Consider the following 1991-nt stretch of genomic DNA (forward strand, 5'->3'; position numbering starts at 1 on the left):
AAAAAAAAAAAAGGCTAATTGTCTCTGTTTAACCTCCTGAGAAGGTGGATTATGGTGCTGAGCACTGCAGAAATCAGACAAGACACAAGTTTCAGAGAAAAAAAAGGAGTTCCACTCCATATATGTTGGCTTAAAAGGGCTTGTGATACATCTAGGAAGGAGTCTGCTAGTGGTGACAACGACAGCAAGATCTCGGAGTCTGCACTGGAGGATTTAAGGAAGCTGGGTTTGACTGTAAATATCAGCTACTTGGGAAGCTGAGGTAGAAGGATAACAAATTCTAGGCCAGTCTGGGCCTAACAGGCACTTCAGGGATAGCCTGAGTCTAGGGAGAGACTTCAAGGCAGGGTTGGGCAAACTTGGTTTCTAAAAAGAAAAAGTAAAAATGGCAGCAGGCAGGCAGACACTGTACTGGAGCAATTTTCCACTTGTGCCATCATGTAGGTGCTCAAATTCTTTGGACCCAGTGGGGCTGGTGGTACGGTGCATGGACACCACGCTTGAGGGCTAGGTTCCATCCCAAGTATGAGAGAGAAAGAAGGGGGCGGGAAGTAAAAGGAGGAGAGAGAAGGAAGAGAGGGAGGGAGGAAAAAAGGGTGTAATGACCTTCAATGGTATGGCTGGTATGGTATCAAAGCCACACAGGATAACCCAAGAAGTCTGCACCGAACCAATCCAGAAGGGAGAAATAGCAGGAGGGCAAGGGAAGAGAATCCTGGAGAGCCGGTCTTTACCCAAAGCGTAGTGAAATGTGGGCGTCAATGTGTCCTTAGTTTTCTACCTGGTTCAGCCTACTCAGGGCTGGACTAGGAACGTGGCGAAAGCAGGTCTGAAAGCGGTACAGCGTTGGTGTGCTGCGCATGCGCCGGACTTCGGCGCCCCGCCCAGCTCTCTTCAGCCCCGCCCACGCGACGCCCTCCCTCGAGCCTGTGCTCACGCTTGGCCCCGCCCTTGCCCGTCCAGTCCCACCCCGAGGCGGTGCGCGAGGTCGCCACGAGGAGGCTCAAAGCCCCGCCTATCCAGTGATCCACCCACGCTTTGCTCCGTTACAGAGGCGCTTCTCAGGAGCTCGATGCCACGCAGCCGCAGAGGATGTGGGGCGGGGACAGGGGCGGGGCTGGATCGGAGGCGGAGGCTGTGGGGGGGCGGGCTCTGAAGTCACGTGGGTAAACACGCCGCACGTGGAGCTCAGCCTGAGCCAGAAGGGCGGGGCCGAGGGTTCCGCGGAAGGAGTGCGGTAAGGTGTGCGCGCGCGCATGGAGGTCTTGGGCGGCGCGGGACGCGGGCGGCCTGGTTCTGTCCCGAATTTCAGTTCCTTTATCCCGCTGCATTTGGTGACAGCTTTGACCGAGGCAGGCCCAGCCCTAGGGGACGGAACCACCCTACCTAATAACCCCACCACGTGCGCGCTCTCCCATTTCGCAGATGAGGTAAAGAAACTTTCTCCAAGCCAAGTGGCTGGAAAGTGGCGCCACCAAGATCTGCCCTGGGCAGCTGGGCCCCTGGACCTTGCTTTGTGGCTTGCGTGGCAAGAGGTTCTGGGGTCCGACTCCTGCGTTCTGCCCTTGCCCTAGGGGCTGCATTTGGTCCGGCCAGCATGGCGAGGTCGTTTGCTCCGTGCACAAAGAGGTGACAGAGGTGCCTGCTTCCCCAGCCAGCAGTCTAGAGGCGGGCGCAGTTCGACTATGGTTTCCGTCTGGGTGTGGCGAGGACACTGCGGTGGGGTCCGGACACCTGACCCTGCATCACTGCTCCTTAAACAGCTCCTCCTCCATTTCTTCGCCCCTTTCTTCTCCCCGAGCCGCCCAGAGCCCCTTTCCGAGGCGACGCCCAATGCAGCGGGTTCCTACCCTTCTGCCCCAAAGGGCCTCCTTTCCTTTCCTCCTCGTCCTCCTCCTCTCCCATCGGTGCCGCGTGACCGGGGGCGGGGGGGAGGCGCCGTACAAGGCGCAGTCCAGGCGAGGGGCCCAGGCAAGCTGTCATCCCGGACT

General features: G+C 58.2%; 1 long non-coding RNA gene across 1 annotated transcript; it reads left to right on the forward strand.

The window, feature by feature from the left end:
* Positions 1–979: 979 nt before the first annotated feature.
* Positions 980–1774, forward strand: LOC116100476. The gene is made up of 2 exons (XR_004122597.1): positions 980–1242; positions 1575–1774. It is a non-coding gene; the product is annotated as an uncharacterized LOC116100476 (long non-coding RNA).
* Positions 1775–1991: the final 217 nt, after the last annotated feature.

Source organism: Mastomys coucha, unplaced genomic scaffold, assembly GCF_008632895.1.
Source record: "Mastomys coucha isolate ucsf_1 unplaced genomic scaffold, UCSF_Mcou_1 pScaffold21, whole genome shotgun sequence".
Lineage (NCBI taxonomy): Eukaryota > Metazoa > Chordata > Mammalia > Rodentia > Muridae > Mastomys > Mastomys coucha.